The sequence below is a fragment of the Aptenodytes patagonicus genome, chromosome 2, assembly GCF_965638725.1.
Source record: "Aptenodytes patagonicus chromosome 2, bAptPat1.pri.cur, whole genome shotgun sequence".
In the NCBI taxonomy this organism is placed as follows: Eukaryota; Metazoa; Chordata; class Aves; order Sphenisciformes; family Spheniscidae; genus Aptenodytes; species Aptenodytes patagonicus.
In genome coordinates, this window is record NC_134950.1 from 72,910,712 (window position 1) to 72,928,749 (window position 18,038).

The 18,038-nt window shown below is 40.1% G+C and overlaps 1 protein-coding gene across 5 annotated transcripts in view; it reads right to left on the reverse strand.

Annotated features, from left to right (window-relative positions):
* Positions 1 to 18,038, reverse strand: part of LOC143156555 (poly(rC)-binding protein 3-like) — a 548,870-nt gene that overhangs the window by 113,047 nt on the left and 417,785 nt on the right. The gene's annotated exons all lie outside the window — the stretch shown is intronic.

Consider the following 18,038-nt stretch of genomic DNA (forward strand, 5'->3'; position numbering starts at 1 on the left):
TTACAATACAAAAACATGGAGAACCTTACTATTTGAGTGCTCCTAGCAAGGAAAGAATAATTCATTCACTGAGAAAACTCTTCTCCTACCTATAATCATGCAGACCAAGTGGCTGGATTCTGTTCTGAAGGACACCAGTGCAAATTCAGAGCACAGTCATTGAAAACACACCAGTTGCTGCAATTCTACACTGGACTGAGTTGATATCTACTGATTTACTTATAACTAGATGACTTCAAAGTAGAGTGTGTCCCATTGATTAGATTTTAGGTAACTCCAGATGCAAGGAGATACTGTGTAGGTGTGTAAAATTCTCACCACGTAGATAGTTTTTCAGAGAAGTCGCTTGGGAACTATGGTTGCAAATGTTCAGCTATGAAGCTAAATGCAGAAAAGACAAAAGATACTAGATGTGAGAGGTACTAGATACAAAAGGCATTTGTGCAGGAGTTTAAGTTCACTACTGTGCACATTTTCTGCAGCACAGACTTGGATTTGCTGCTCTTCAGTTCAATGCTTTTTAGTTTTAAGGCTCTATAGCAAAGCCCTCACACTCTGGTAATACAGGAAGAGGTGTGCTGAGTTAAAAATTCAGTGGAGAGCTACCTTTTAGTTTACAGCATCTGAGGGTCCAGACTTGTGGTTTACAACTATTTACAACATTTTAGCCATTTGACTATGATTTCCTAGCTGTTTATGACATTTTTCTTGAAGGTGGATTAAGTCCATGAATTCCTTGCATGTAATTCATGGGTTTTGTTGTTGTTGTTTTATTTTGTTGGGGTTTGGCTTTTTGTTGTTATTTGTTTTTTAAAAAGCCCTGTCCATCTGCTAATCTCTTCGGGTTCTTACCACATCCCTTACTGCCTCATAGCATCTGTCTCCTTTATCATTTCCTTGCACTAGCTCCAGTTGCTCTTTTCCCTTTGCTTCCTTCTGTTATTTTAACTTCTTTTTGGTTCCCGTCTGCTACGTCTGACCATCTTTATTTGTTTATTCTCTCTTCATTTCCCCCTCACAGCAACCCTATGATCCCACATCCTCACCGTCCTGCCTCTGGTGACATTCTCCCCCAGGAATAACCTTCGTGCCATGCCCACCTTCTACTTCCCACCCCGGTTTTGGCACTACCTCCCGGTCTTTAGTAACATTATTCCAACCTGCACAACTCATCTCTCAGCCTCTTACTTTCCCTCTGTCTCTGCTTTTATTTTTTCTGAAACTCTGTATTTAAAATCACTGTAACCAGCCACAGCTTCCTTACAATTCCCTTTTCCACTATTCCCTTGGAGATCAAGATTATTTCTTCTGAAATTACTCCTTAACTATACTTTCTGAGTGATTTCTCCTTTTTCCTACCACTCTCCCTACCTCTGCGCAGATGGTCATGGGGATACCGGACTCCCCTAGCAACCTTTTCTAAATGCTCTCTAGTCTGGAATTTTGTTCAATTATTTTATTTTAGGTTTATTTAGTGTCACATCATGTTCTACTTGTATCTTCCCTCCATGTTGCTGTCATCTATGATCCACCAACTCCTTCCTTCCCTTTTTCACAACTAACTGAACTAATTTTTGATGACTGGGTCTTCCAGCCCTTCAGTTAGACACTTTATCACCCTCCTATCTTCATTCAGCCAAGAGCATTGATTCAAGTCTTCCACCCTGCCAGACTAACTTTTAATTTTACTTTGTTCCAACTAAGCAACAACATGTTCCTTCTTGCTACCATGATAGCCATCTCTATCTTCTGGTCTCATCCAAAACAGAACATCAACCCCTCCTCCTCACTCCCTGTCACTAGAAGTCCCAGTGATTTCCAGGTCATGAATGCTGATGACTTTTCGCCTATTATCAGTTTACTCTTGCATTCTTTTGCTTTCTTTGCCCCTGCGCATGTGGCTGCAGATCATCTCCCTTTTCTACTTTTTTCATCCTCAACTCACTTGTTCTTCTGCCTCATTACAAAGCACGGGAACTGTTTGGAACTTCCCACAAGCATTTTTACAAATACTGTTTGAAACTCTCCATTTCCATTTTTGACCTCTTGCAGTCTGGCTTCCACTTCTTGTACAAATTCCTGCCTTCACTGAAGGCTTTAGCGTCTTCTTTTTGGTCAGTTTTTTTTAATCAGTACCCTGGCCATCCAACTGCCTTCTGCAAAGTCAATCAGAAGCTTTTTCTCCAAGATGTTTAATGCTTTTTTTCCTACCCCTCCAATTATTACTTAAGAGAATAATCCTCACCTTCCTCCCATGATTTTCAGAAAAGATTGGACACAGGCATGTCTTGCGTTCTTTTACCTTCTGCGTCTTATTCCCCAGGCAACCTCATTAAGAAATTGGACTACTATGCTGATATTATTGATTTACCTCTCCCATGCATAGCCATCTCCTTTTCTCCAGTCTGTATTTTGATCTTTCATTCTGACATCTCCCATAATGACTAACAAGTTCAAGAAGAGCAAGGATAAAACACAGTAGACCTTCCTGCTATCTCCTTCCTTGGCTCTACCGTCTTGCCAATCACACAATCCTCGAATGGGATGCCACCTTCAAGACTACCCTCAGTGTGACATTTGTTCTCTAGCTATGTCCTAATCTTGCGAATGGGCCTGAGATATGACCTTTTCTATTCATCCTCATTGCCAAAACTTGCATGCTGTGGTCTTTTTGCTAGTTTTTACAGCTCTTAGTGCTTCTCAGTTCATGCAGGAATTCAAGAATTGTGATCTTCGTGCGGTTATGGTAGATAACATTAGATGCATTTACTGTCAGAAAACCCTTGTTCAGATCTTTCAGGTTTTACTCCCTATCCCTAAGGGGTGAAAGAGACAGGCAGGTGGACAGGGAAGGACAGACTCATACACGCCTAGAGCGTGGGACAATGAAGTCCTGTGTCCAGTCTAGGGAAGTGAAACATGGAGGGAAAAAATAGAAAGGCAAAAATAAGGAAGATGTGGAAATACAGAAAAGGACAACAAATCAAAGAAATGCAAGCAAAGTTTGAAAGACAAGAACAAATGAAAGAAAGTGTGTGCAATAAAGAGAGAAACAGAGAAAAAGACAAAGATAAAAAAATAGTGGGAGAAGTCTTTGATACTTAAAAGGGTACTTAAAAGAAATTTAAGTAGGTAAGCTCAGTTATAATTTTAGGAAAAGAAATACAACCACCTCATATAATCAGATGTCAACCAAAATCACCTTGTCTTAGCAGGAAGTATATAAAATCTAAAATATTTCCAAAGTTTTCATTAATCTTTAACTTATTCTTGAAAACAAGGAAGGAATGGGTGTGGTTTGAGAAGATATTCCAAGTTAATGGTGCAGCTCCACAACCATGGCAACAAAGAGTTGATTTCCTGCTGCTGGGGTCTGACATGGGAACTGCAAACACAGTACAGCGCTGGGATCGCGATCAATACCAATAGAAGCGCTGTGGTTTCACTGCTCTGCGGTAGCACAGCTACTTCATGTGTTTGTTACCATGCACGCAAGTCGTAGTAGGTCCTCACTTGTTTTAGGATTATTTTCCAATGAATTTAAGCTCCTAGCAGCTTTTTAAACATATCAGTATCTCAAATTAAAAACACATGTTTTCACCTCAGAGCTAGGTGAATAGCTTAAGAAACCTGTTTTGTTTAAAAACACGTATCTTACCTCTAAATAGAAGATTTTTTTTTTTCCAGGTTATTCAAAATAAACAAAAAATCCACTATATTTTAACTGAACAGTGGCTTCAAAAAGAAACTCAAAACTACTATAGATTACTTTAAACAAAATATTACCTGTTTGAACTGATTTCTACACAAATTCTAATTGATTAAAATTATGCTGAATTGTGAATATCTAAACATACTATTTATAATAAAGACAGATCATTAAATACTGAAATTGTTGTCAGAAATACTAAGACAAACAACAGAAATTTATTGTACAAAATTAAAGTATTAGATAGGTCATCTTCAAAGTTAACACAGGATATTCCATTCTCAAGATCACTCTTTCCTCAGGAAGAGGATTAATTTTTGTTTGCTTCCTAATCTACACATTTTAAAATAATCTATGGGGTAACTATAGTACTTCCATCCGTTCCAGAAACATGGCCTTTCAGTCCTACCTTTTCATTTATCGAGACCATGATCAATATAAAATCAAAAGTATCAGAAGTTATCACAATCAAGCCACTGAATACATTAGAAGTTGAGTAAAGGAAGATGCTGGAATAATTTGTCTTGCCAAGTGAAATGATGGAAAAGGTTGCAGTGCAGGGGGCAATGCCATGCATGGAAGAAAAATAAATGGAAGGGTCTCCGTTTCACGGACTGCTCAGTATATTTTTCTGTCCAGTTCTCTCTAGTAGGTTAATAGCTGGGCTGTCTTAACCATGATAGCCTTGATGACTGTATTGACAAGAAATCATGATCTACAGCAGATCTGCTTTTACGAAACGGCTGGATAAGCCCTTCCATTAACAATACTAATCAGATAAAGTATTGCTAATGGATGACCTTGCATCTGGTTAGCATGAACTGTTCTGTTTAGTATGTATATGCTGTATTTCTCATGCAAGATCAAGATGTCACTGCTATAAATTTATACATTATGTTTGGAAAATTGTTTATAATTTATTCTCTACATCTGCTGCAACTTTGGAAAACAGAGAGCTGTTTCTTTGTTCTTGTCATTAAATCAGATTGTTCTCATGCACTGCTAAAGGTTTCAGTGACCCAAACAACAAACAAGGGACCAACATGTAAAGACACACTAGGAATTAATTTATACATTCACTTTTCCCTCATGGTGTAAAGGAGTTATCTATAAAAAGTGTGTCCTGATAATCACATTTCTAGGTAAAACATATTATGAAACTGGAAGTATAATAGCCATTTGACAGACATGCTGCATAAAACCATAGTGCCCTGAGCACCAATCCCTTCATAAAATATTTAAAGTACACAGTGTTTACAGGCTGTTAATAGATAGCAGTGATAAATCCCTTTCAGAAAAAAAACATTGTCCTGTGAGCTTTATGGAAATGAGAGAAATCTTAAGAGGTGCAGCATCCACAAAATTCACATGCCAAGAGATCCCCCGTGCTCTTCTCCATGAAAAGAATGGCATCTGTGCCAAAGCGTGTACGAGAACAGTTTTCCTTCAGTCCTGTGATGGGTTTACCACCAGATCAGTGTATGCTATTCACAAAAGCTTTTACAGCATTTGTCTTCAGTCAGTGAAAATCTCCCTTACTGGCAGCACAGATAACAGAACTTGGTTGGCTTTGTTCTCTTTTGCAATGTAACATGCAAAAAGAGAGCAAAGCATCACCGATTTATAACAGCAACATTTGATACCTATCTTGCAGAGTCAGTGCAAAGTCAGTTATAGTCTGGACATCAGCAAGAAATTGGAACTGAAGTCACTTACATTATTGTAAAATTGAAAGTTGCAAACTGTTAAAAGGACCTATCCAATTTAAACTTACTGTTTTGCCCCCTAAAGTTTCTTTATTTTTCCTCTACATCAAAAATCACTTGCTACTCCACCAGGTCAAACTAGCAAGATCCTTTTGAAAAGCCAAGCTACAGAGAAAAGCTTAACGGAGTTCCTAAACCCCTATGCCTAAGCAAATCCTCAGTTACGAGTTTCTTCTCCTTAATAAGGACCTTGGACACAGAGGGACAGTTTCTTATCAGCGACGGGCTTGGGAGGTCAAAAGCTCCCCTCCACCCATGGATCTCGTTTGTTAGGTGGAACTGTGATGCTTAATGCACTTATGAAAGAACAGAAACTATGCCCTAAACTTCTATTCCTTTGATATTAAGAACTTGAGCTGCACGAGCTGGGAAGCAAATGGGCATTTAGAATATTAGTGATTTTTAAACACATTTTACTTTGGCCCCCAAAAGTTCTGGAACTTAAATGACTTATACCCAGTAGTACTAGCAATGCTGAACATTGCACGGCTAACTCATAGCACACACTTGTCGACTCATGTACCATACAAAGAAGCTAAAAGACATTTTCATATCAGGTTACTAATAATCACTCTACAAAAAAGAAGAGACAATGGAATTTCATCCTTTAAAAGTGGCTTTTGCCAACCTACAAGTCTGAATTTTCACTTTCAATCAATGCAAACCTCAGGTTTTTTTTCAAAAGTTCTCTCCCCAAAGGAATACTGTGCCAAAGCTTTTACAAGAGTTACTTAATTTTTTATTTTATATTTTATTTTTAGGTACAATAAGGTTTGGATGCCCTTTCAGCTTTAAAGCTTTGATCTGAATATTGTCATGCCCCATGTAACTTTGATGTGGTCTAGTGCCACACAGAAACAATGCCTGGGGTTATTTCTGTGCATCTTTTTGCCAAATTATGCAGCCTTCCACCTGTGGATGGAAACAGATGCCAGATACTATCAACTGTAAGTGAACTCTCGTATCTCTTTTCTATAATTTATTTATTTTTCTTTAAACTTTAACCTCTGCTGCTGCCAAGTCTGGATTCCCTCGGTGCTGTTCTTGTGCCTGCAGTGAGGTTTGCTCAGCTTGGTCAACCTTCTTATAACACCTGTCAAATTACTGTTATGCTTTACATGCTTTCCTTACCCCCTTTGCTGTCTTTTTTTTTTTTTAAATCAGAATGAAAATGAGTGTCTAAATCCTCAGCTTTTAGTCTTACAGAATCCAGCCCTACAGGATGACGCCAAAAAGTAAAGTTACAAAAAATAAAAATCTTAACCCAACACAGTTTGGTTGGCTCCTTTAAGGCCTGGGACGGATCCAGACAGTACAAGTGTTTGCCCTTAACTCACTGTGGTACTTTCCAGCCCCATTGCACAACAGAAGGATGGATAAAGTAAGACAGAGGAGAGTTTTGGTAAAAGGAGAAATTGAGCTGCCAATTCCTACAGTTCTCAGAGTTTTAAGGATTTTTTTCCTTCCTAAAATATATATAACAAAGCAACGAAGCCTTTACGAATGAGCCAAGTTTCTCCTCCCTATCTTTCTGAAGAGCATCAAAAAGCACAGACTGGAGGAAAGCCAAAGGGCAGCTGCAGCTCGGCAGCTGCTCAGCAATTCCTGCCTGGGCTTCTGTCTGAGCACTGAGTCTAGGAGGACCATACTGCTGAGGACCAAGTGGTCCAGACTTTGTACAGGGTGATGGATGGAATTAGCTTCAACACTCCGGCTGCTGCAACTATGCTCTTCCATGAATGCTCTTCAACACTGAGGTCATACGTACAGAAAACTTTTTCATGTGTGTTTTGGGGGTCATATCGACACTGTATATGCTTTTGTAGCAGGTAGGAAAGTATACAGTTGAAGAAGCGCCTCTCACAACCTATAGGTATCTTTTGGCCATTGTTTAAAGGCAGGTGCTTTCATTAAAGATCTGAAAGCAGCATTTGTTTCAATAAATTCATGGGTGTAAACTGTCAGGAATCCCTGTGGCTATTCTTACCATTAAGGTGGCATTGCAGTGTTACGGAGCTGCTGCTTAAGCTTTAACAGGTCTGTGACTTAACTGGGAGAAATTCTCAGCATAGTTCGCACTGCTCTCCCAGTGTCATAAGCATGTACCCCAGAGTTCAATTACTCAGCTAAAATGCAACAGTTGCCTTATACAACATAATGTAAGAAAAAGGTGCATTTTCACACAGGAACTCATCTATCCATTTCCTTTCAGGGTGGACTTTAATTTGTTACTCAGTTGTCCTTTTATTTTAATTAGACCTGTTTGCTGTGTTAGCAATTGCAAGGTGATTCGAGGTTGGTTTTTTTTTCCCCCCAGAAAAAAAAAAAAGGTAGCTTGGTGGTGGTAGTGGTGGAGGGTGAAAGAATCTTTAGGAAAGGGGGACTGTTTGATGTTTTGCTTTGAGGCTGGCAAGTTATTTGGATAACGTGCTGGCTTCAGGCAACATCACAAAATAAAACGATATGGTCTCAGATAAAGGAAAGGAAAAAGGTCATAAATATCACAGCAGTGCTCCAGTAAAATGCAGTACAATTAACTCCATAAGCTGCAGCTTCCCTACCTGCATTAAGAGTGGTCTGCAACGAATACAAGTCCCAGTTGCCTGAACTGGAAGAATGTTTTCCTGCTCAAGACTGCTGCCAAAGGCTATGATCAGACATGAGCATATTTCATGAAGATGACAGTTGCTCTAAGGGAAACAGTGTCTGTGCTGATGTCCACCCCGGGCAACCCCAGTGATTTCAGCGCGTAATTTAGGTAACAGCAATCTCCTACGTGTTCCATGCAAAAAAAAACACAAAGGGGGGTGGTGGTGGTGGGAGGAAATCCCAAACACCAAAAAAACAATGCCACAACCCTTCAAACACCACCTTCTGTCAGAATGAAGCCCAATCCCAACCTAACCACCTTTTAGGGGTAACCTCTTCCTACAAACCTCCAAACAAAAATACCATATGTATACATAAGATAAAGAACTATAATGTAAGTATATATGAATGAGCTCTGACCTTTCCTTCTGGCTTGCCCATATGACTAAAATAATGACATCTGCTTAGGGTCAGAGGTCTGTAACACATAGGGATGCTGTGCCTGTAGTACATGCTTTACAAAGGCAGGCTGCACTGTCATGGATAATTATGATATTTAGTGTAAACACGTCTCATTTTCATTTACAGTAGTCAATTTTTTTTTTTTTGAATGTAAATAAAAATAAGCCTTGATCCAGAACTATAAGACATCTTCATTATAATGGGAGATCTCTTTGGCAAGACTGACCATTTAAAATTAAAGTGAAAAATGTGATTTTTTTTCAAATTAACTTTTCATTTGCATTTAAATTTGCAGTACATCAGATAATTGTACAAGTTGGTCTAGGAAAGCTCCACACTGATCTTTCAATGCAAAAAGATCTCATTAGAAAAGGTTTTGACCATAAGAAATGAAAGGCTATATTCTGGCTACAGTCCACGTGATCTATTAGTAGGATGGGGGTAGGGAGAGAAGGCATCAACGTCACCATAGAGAAATGTTCCGCTAACTCAGTCTTGCTGGTTTTCTGAAAACAAGGGAATATATTTTCAGGTCAGTGATTTTCAACTGTTTTCAATTCACAGATCCCTAAATATTTTCCAGCAGAGATGCAGACCTTTGAATAGCAAAAATTAAGCCCAAGGCAAATTACGTGCTTTTCATCTTTACCTGCCATGGGTTTCTGAGGTATGGTTCACAGACCATAGGCTGAAAAACATTTTTTAAAAGATATCTCTTTATCGCAATTTAGCTGTTTTGCTTGGAATACTGCTATCCTAGCTTCCCTGAAAAGGAAGGGGGGGAGAAGAAGAGACACACTGCCCATGCTACGTGAACAAGATTTCTTTGAAATGAAATCACAAATGCTTATGTTTTCAGGTCCCTTAATTCTAGATATGTTTAGATATAAATTACATTGCAATCCTTCTTTCTGTAGTTTATCAGCCTTCAATTATACAGGGTTTCTGGGATTAGCCTCAACCTAATACACTCCTAGGCCATGGTTTTAGAATCATAGAATCACCAGACATGGGACAAACCTATAAAAGATTTTTTTTTTTTTTTTTAAATATCTTTCTTATAGTTGCCTGCAGAATCCTTTCCTTCCCTTAATTCCACTGGAGTGAGGGGAGGGTCCTTTGCTCCAATAGAGGTTTACACTATGTATAGTCACCTCCATATTTCCTTCGGGAGTATCTCATGCATCCATTTAGCAACAGATATGATTCACCCAAAGGACCCAGCCCAGCATTACGTGGCCTATGCAGACAGTCCTCTGTGCGACAGATATCCCTTCAGGCACAAATTTGGAAACAAAAGCATCTGTGTGCCCACTGATCATTGAAGCCCCTGGAGCACTTTCAATCCATGTTTTGTACACATGTTGGTTTTGAAGACATGCATCCCTTCTGCTCTTTATAGAGTGTTCTCGGTGCAGGCATTTAAAAGAAATACTGATTTGAACAGAGTTCTTCCTGGCTGTGTACTTTCTTTTCCCCCAGTCCCTTTTCAAATTTTGACTAAAGGTTTGAGCACTAAGCCTCAGCTTTAACTCTGGTGTTTGGCAATGGCACATCATGGCTTGTAGCGATACACTGTATTACAGAGAGGAAAGAACAATACAGTCACCATGTACTGGCTGAGGCCCAGTCTAGATGATTATGCAGGCTCTTTCCAATAACGGCATCCCCTCCTTTCCATAATTTATAGAGGGAATAAGGAATTTTTTTAAATCATTATCAGACTAATTTATATGTAGGGATTGTGCAGTTTGATAGAAAACTTGACGAAACCTTGGTAGAATCACCAGAAAACATTCTTACAAATGTGTATGATGTAGACAACAATAATCTAATTTTTTTTCCACAGTGGTTTTAATGTTACTTATGCCCTGTCTCTATTACTAAGTCTTTTCCCCTGCTAACACACTGTAGAAATCCCTTTCCTGGCAAATATCATCATCAAAGGGACAATTTCCCAGAGAAATCTGGCTCAAATTCAAGATTCTTTGGTAGGATCAAAGATGGATCAAAAAAGGGGGAGGGGAATTCATGAACACATCGACCAGAAAATTTGCATGCATCTACTCTTGCACTTGATTAAAAAAAAAAAGTTTTCTTTTAGTCTCTCTATGACTGATGAACATTGAGGCTGAGTCAACACCTCTGATTTGCAATTGGGAGCAACTGTGCTTTCAGAGGGATCCAGATCAAGTATATGAAATAGAAACTAAGATCAATTAACACCAGAAATATTCATTGTGGAACAAAAGACACAGAACAGGGATTTGTACACCATTTTTTTCCAAACAAGTGATACATATAACGTCCCAGCAGATCTAATGTTCATACTTGTATTACTATAAATCTGCAAAATACTCCACTTCAATAAAAACTTGATTCTGATGAGCTAGGAATCAGTGGTCCAGAATGGCTTCAAAGAATAATGGACTACTTCAGAAAAAATCCTTCAGATTTTTGGATGAAATAAAACATAAAAGACTTTCCTTTATGTGGCCATGAAAGCTTACTGAATATCTTTGTTACTTCACATGACAGCAATTGGGCTGCTTAATTAGAGAAAATTGAAAGGAATGTTAAAACTACTAAAAAAAAGCTAAATAAAAAAACCACGTTGTTGAAAATTGCACTGAAATTTATTAGCCTTGGCTCAAAAGATATGAAAAATGAAAATGAATTTCAAATATATACAGGCTTGTCTTTGCAAAGAATACTGCCAAACAGAGTAAAATAACTCAGGTCACACTAGAAAGGGCTTCTTTACCATTGATAACTGCCTGATCACTGAGCACAGAGTAGAAATTGAGAGTTAACCCAAGTGACCTCACCTTACCTTGTATCATCATATTCTGCCTAAGTCCTCCCAGCATTATCAACTAATATAGTTTCCATTGGTCTTAAGCTGTGATTGTTTAACAGCACTTTGCAACTTAACTTTCCTGAGCTGATGTCTAAATGTGGGTGCATGTCAAGAGTGGACAAAGTGATTGATACTCCAATGTGTGTGTTGCATTTTCTTTGGCAGATAGGGGGGGGGGGGGAGAAAAAAAGGGGGGGGGGGAAGGGAAGAAGAAGAGAGAGCTGAAGGGATAGCAGAACAGTTCCTGCCTCTGTAAACGTCCTCTGTGCTGTTCCAATTTAAAGACATACCTTAAGACAAGCACCGTGGTGGTCATGTTGTTCGCAAGCTGAAGAACAAAGCAATTAAGGTGCAAGGACTACCAAGGCACAAAAAGCAGTTAGGAGACAATATCTGTAAGCCTGTAGTGCTGTTATGGCATCAACTTCTGATGTCCTAACTTTCCACAGAATCGTGCTTTCTCACCTCTGATTCTGTGTCGAGATGGATTAATACAATGCCGGGGGGTCCTGGCCACCTGACTCCTAGCTCACAGCAATGTTTGGTGACTTCATGTGCCAAATGTAGCTGGGTCCCGAGATGTGTGCCACAGCTTGCGAATGCAGGAGGCATGGCCTCAGCTGACGGAATGGGAAGGGGAACAGTACACCCAGCAGTCACTCACGTCTTATGACCTCCTCATCTCTGGCTCTTCTAATGGCTATAGACTATTTTTTCCCCTCCAGACACCAGGAAACTGTATGAATAGGAGCCAATTTTCCTATTTAACCTTGTAAGGATAATTCATTACAGTGCAAGCAAACTTAGTACAAGTTACTGCTCAGACCTTGAAAACCTGGTTCATTTGCAAAGGGATTCCCCCCAAAACACACACACGACTGCTGGCTCAGGAGTAGCTCTAGTTGCATTTCCACTGTCTGTGAGATGAAGCTGTTTAACAGCCGTTTCTGTTCATTCCAGAAGGTACACAGACACTCAGACCGCAGCTAGTCTGTGCAGGCCAACTGTCTGCACTCAACAGACTAATCAACCTGGGTGGATTAGATTAAAAAAAAGAAAAAACAAACCATCAACAAAAAAACCCCAAACCAACCAAATAACCCACCCACAAAAAAAACCGCAAACACGCATCCATTCTCTCTTGCTGACGACGTGACCGCAAGCAGCATGACTGCATGCTCCCTGCCTCTGCCTTGCCTACCAACAGCACTGTAAGAGCCTATAAATACCACGGGGACGCACACTTGTGGTGCGGAGCCCACTCACGCTGTCTTTCTGTTCTCTGGCCTCGTCACCAGATGCCAGACAGTTCTGCAGGGCTGCAAGGGCACTCCCGAGCTTTTGCAGCCGACTGGAGTAACATGGCAGCATCATTTGTTTCGGAAACAAAACAATACAGGAAGCTTCAGCTGTATAAGTAGGAACCCAAATGGTTTCTTTTAATCTCGAGAACCTGTTATCTGTACACATCTGTCTTCCACTGCACATTTGTCTTTTGCTATTTATGTACTACAATACAAACTCTCTGAACAGGCTACTAACCTTAAGTGATGCCAAGTAAAATAAATAAATAAATAACCCCTCCAATATCCTGAACTCAGGCACTTATGGAACACCCCCCAACATCCCCTCACCACTCTTCAGTTAACAGTAATGTCAAGGGCATTCAAGAGACCTGCTCTGAGGACAGGGGAGGCAAACCAGGAATAACCATCCCAAACTCCTCCGCTTCCAGCACAGTATGGCAAGATGAACTCCACGTCTAATAGCCCGAGACAGACATTAGGAAGGAACCAGTCATTTACCAAGGAGATGGTAATCAAAGCCACATCTCTGCAGATTTGGTGGCAATGAGGTATGAGACAAGATTCCAGCTCCAGGGCTAGAAAGATGCCTTCAAATGGCTTAAATTTTCTCCCTAGATCCTGTTATTTTCTAATTCCAGTTCAATTTTTGCAGCAAGCCCCCTTTCCTTGAGCTTCCCTTGGGACAGTAGGACTGCATTTCAGCTTTTCAGAACTAACATTGCTCTCCCAGATCTCGGTGACTGATAACTTCAAAAGGGAACACGCTTGGTTCATTAGACTACTTAATGACATTCATTTTGGCACTAATCTTAAAGCACTTAATGCACTTAAAACTTTTTTTTTTTTTTAAATAATCAGTATAACCTAGCAGTCAGAATGGATTTGCCAATAACTGGTAAGGACCTCCATCACAGGAGGAAGTAGGCACTTTTAAAGACAGCTTGTCTTATTCAACTTTCACCTGAATTATGATAAAGCATCATCAAGAACCACACATCAAGGAATTTCATACAATATTACAGCAACACTTAATTTTTTTCCAACTGAATATAATGAAACAAATTAATCTCTGGCATAGACTAGTGTGGAAGCAAATAAGAAGTGTGGCCACTGATGCCAAGGATAAATCTGGATGGGAAGAGTAAGAAACCACCAATGGTGGTAAAATCAGCACAAAGTCTTTAAGTGTTTACATCTGGATGAGTAGAAGAATTTGATAATCAAGGAACAAACTGCTTTCTTACTAATTCTGAAATTCTAACATTCACTCAGGCAAGAACAATACAAGATGCCAGTAGTGTGAGCTATTTCACACAGATAAGCAACTCTGGAAGGAAGCAAAAGATGCTAAATATTACTTAAGGGAGGAGAAACAGCAGTAGAGAAAGAACTAGACACGTAGGATAAATTTAGCAGAAAAAGACTACTGACTTGGAAAATGTGCATTACAAGAAAGTTACAGAAAGTTAAAATAAAGATTTTTTTTTATTATTATAAAATTTACTACAGATGTCATTAATAGAGATTTCTATGTAATTTGATTTATAAATGTAATTCATTGTTGGATCACACTGAAACTGAAAACATCTTGAATTCAAGATAGATAAATCAGACAGAATTCAGAGGTTTGATGTACTGGGGGGGTGGGGGTGGAGTGGAGAACAAAACCAACCAAGCCTGTAAAAATTTAGAGACCTCCTAAACACAGAAACTGAAGTTGGTTTTGTGAGAATTCTGGTATGTCTGGCAGCTGGTCTTACACGCAGTTGGTTTCTCTGTTTTAGAACTATTACTTTGTTGCTCTCTTGAAATCAGAAGTGACAAATACACATGAAAATTAACCAAAACCCAAATATATATCAAGTAAAGATGAATGATTTTTTAATTTTTTAATTTATTTTTTTAAGTCCATAAGCATTAAGTTTATGTACTTTGGAGGAAATATTTTGCATCTTCCCATTTGATTTGCCTTTGCTACAAAGCCAAAGAGGATAGCAATCCACAAATATTTGAAATGTGCTGATGCAGAAAACGAGACAATATTTACTCATAATAAATAAAGCTATTCCTGCTTTACGTTAGAATATAAGCAGCACTGACAAAAACTGTAGCTGTCTAAAAGCATCGAGTGTGATGCCATCTGAAAGTAGGGTCAATATTTGATTGGAGATCGAAGATTATTTTGCAAGTTTGATCTGTTTGCAGGAGGAGCAACTGCTGGTCTTCGATTTGTATGTATCTCCTATAAATCCAAGGAGGTAATAATTCCACAGTACAAAGCCATGACGTGACCAAATGGAATATCGCATGCAGGTCTCTTCTCAATGGATTGCAAAAAAGATATAAAATAACTAGGCATATACAAAGAAGGCTAACTTAAATGATACAGGAATTGGAGGATAAGATACTGAATATGAAGACAGGCTAAGGAAGCTAAGGTTACACAATCCAGAAAAGAGGATTGAGCAGAACATAATCATAGTCTATAAATAACTTACAGGTAACAATATAGATGAAAGAAGAGAATTATTTAGTCTTGGTAGAAGATAAGATGAGAAGCAATTTCCTTTAGCTAAAGAAAGAAAAACTGAACAGAAGAATGTAGGCCAAACATTTGCAAAACTTAACACCCCACAGCATGGGACTGCATTTTAGTCAAGGTGGAGCCATTTCACGCACGTGGCAGTTCCAACTAAAACAGGTAAGTCCTGTGCCTAGCAGGACACCGCCCAACCCTATGGTCACCTGCCAACAGAACAGACCGGGGTTTCTTTTGCTCTCTGGGTACCCAATAGCAGAGGTGAATTCAAAGAGACATCAAAGTTGAGTATAGTTTTAAAATTAGAAAAGTTAGTTGGCTGTCCAAGAGAAGCATTTTTATTTTCCCCTGCAACTTATGGAAGGCAGGTTGTTAATACTAACCACAGACAGGAAAAATGGTATTAACGTGGCAAATAACCCATCGTAACAGTTAAAGATGAACATACAGCGAGTGCACAGGATGTGTCTCAAACAGCAAGAGAAGACTTGTTCTCAATTAATCCAACTTGCAAATTTTCAAATAATGTCAACATAAGCAATACCTGCTCATAGCAAATAAATTGGAATGAGTAAGTAGAGATTTACCTCAAAGATTGAAAAAAAAAAAGTGAAGTTTGACTTTGCAAGTACATTCAACAGAGCAGCAGGAGTCTATCAAAGACGACAAGAATCATAGAATCATTGAGGTTGGAAAAGACCTCTAAGATCATCGAGTCCAACCGTCAACCCAACACCACCATGCCCACTAAACCATGTCCCTAAGCGCCTCATCTACATGTCTTTTAAATACGTCCAGGGATGGGGACTCAACCACTTCCCTGGGCAGCCTGGTCCAATGTTTAACCACTCTTTCAGGAAAGACATTTTTCCTCACGTCCAATCTAAACCTCCCCTGGCACAACTTGAGGCCATTTCCTCTCGTCCTGTCACTAGTTACTTGGGAGAAGAGACCAACACCCACCTCGCTACATCCTCCTTTCAGGCAGTTGTAGAGAGCGATGAGGTCTCCCCTCAGCCTCCTTTTTTCCAGGCTAAACAACCCCAGTTCCCTCAGCCGCTCCTCAGAAGACTTGTTCTCCAGACCCCTCACCAGCCTCGTTGCCCTTCTCTGGACACGCTCCAGCACCTCAATGTCCTTCTTGTAGTGAGGTGCCCAAAACTGAACACAGTATTCGAGGTGCGGCCTCACCAGGGCCGAGTACAGGGGCACGATCACTTCCCTACTCCTACTGGCCACACTATGTCTGATACAGGCCAGGATGCCATTGGCCTTCTTGGCCGCCTGGGCACACTGCTGGCTCATATTCAGCCGGCTGTCGACCAGCACCCCCAGGTCCTTTTCCGCCAGGCAGCTTTTCAGCCACTCTTCCCCAAGCCTGTAGTGCTGTATGGGGTTGTTGTGGCTGAAGTGCAGGACCCGGCACTTGGCCTTGTTGAACCTCATACAGTTAAGCTGGCCTTAAGATTAATATGAGATCCAGAAGGCTGCTGCTGCACCCCTCACGCTGCTGTGCAGCGGCGTGGACTGAGCTAAATTGAGAGTAATTATTTCCTTGAGCACTGTGCAGGCAGTGTAGCCGTAACCACACAGACGTAAGCACAACCTGCAAAACCATGTTTGGATGCTGGTAAAAGCTCAGGCTCTTCCCTGGTTTTGTGCTGCTGTGGCTACATCGCTGTCACTACAGAAGTAGCCCACTTAACGGTAGTTTTAAAAGATCTGCAGGAGGACTGTGGTGATGCACTAGTTTGCACTGCAGGCAGCCAAATACTGACATATCCAAGTGGACTTATGTTCAGTGGTTAACTTCAGCCTAGCAAGGCTTCCCAGTAGTCAGGGGAGAATGACTGGCTTCTGAGATGGGCAATTCAGAGCTGCTCTGCTTGGAAGTGCCTCTCTCTCCACCAACTACAGACTGAGCCAAGGTGGGGGGGGGGAGCCTTGTTAGGCAGCTTTGGGGAATACTCCCCCCTCGCATCAGACATTCCATACTCATAACCAGATATAACTCTGCCCACTAAATTCTTGAAACAGCAGCATTTTACCTTGGATCGTGCACTTGTAATACTGTTAAGCGTGTGTCTGATAATCCAACTGATTTACAATGGCTTTAGGAAAAGGCAAGCAAGAATTTTTTATACTTAATAGCATTGCTGCACACATCTTGGGAAGATTTTGTTACTTCATTGCCAACTGTCATGAAAGCTCATATGAGCAGTGGAGCAAGAATACACCCCTTTGCCCCTTAAACGTGGCAATTTGAGACATTTTTTCTGCTATGAAAATGTCACAGGTTCAAGAAAGGTAATCGACTGCAGTCCATTTACTGACAAACATTTGTACAATGGTATTTTTCTACAAACACACCCAAGATGCATGATCATAATCAGCTCAGAAGAGAAACATTGCAGTAGTTAAAAGAGTAACCAGAGCTACAGATTGCCCCCTGCTGCAACAGAGGTTTTTTTGTTTGGTTTATTTATTTTTTTTTAATTATTATTATTTTTACATCACGCACTTGTGTCTACAGTACTATTACAGTACACTAGATAATACACCAGTGTTTACTAGGGAGGATCGGTCAACAACCAACCAAAGCCTACTCGTTCCATCCCATTAAGAGCCCCTTGCTAACGCAGACATGCCGACACGCACAACTTCACACAGAGGTTTCAGATGCATGCCATCCAAGACTGCTCACGTGCCACCACAGCACCTTATTGTGGCATTTATTCCCATTTCAGCTGGCATCAGAAGTACTGGGGCTGAGACAGTTTTGAATGGGTGAAAAAAAAAAATGCCT